Genomic DNA, 236 nt, shown 5'->3' with positions numbered 1-236 from the left:
AAAATAATACGTGTAACACATGTGGATCGGAAAACACCAATAGAACCAATGCTCCGAGACCCACCATCAAGTGATAGTTTCCAATAACTTGTATCGATTTGAGCCAGCGGTTCTGTGAGCTGGTTGCACACTGAGTGCACCCGGGGAGCTGAGACACAACCTCTGACACCCTGAGAACCCGATGGACTCGTCTGGACTTATTTTTCTTCTTTAACGGCATCTGGGCTTTTAAGCCC

The sequence above is a fragment of the Suricata suricatta genome, chromosome 14 (assembly GCF_006229205.1).
Source record: "Suricata suricatta isolate VVHF042 chromosome 14, meerkat_22Aug2017_6uvM2_HiC, whole genome shotgun sequence".
Lineage (NCBI taxonomy): Eukaryota > Metazoa > Chordata > Mammalia > Carnivora > Herpestidae > Suricata > Suricata suricatta.
This window is presented reverse-complemented; position numbering follows the sequence as displayed.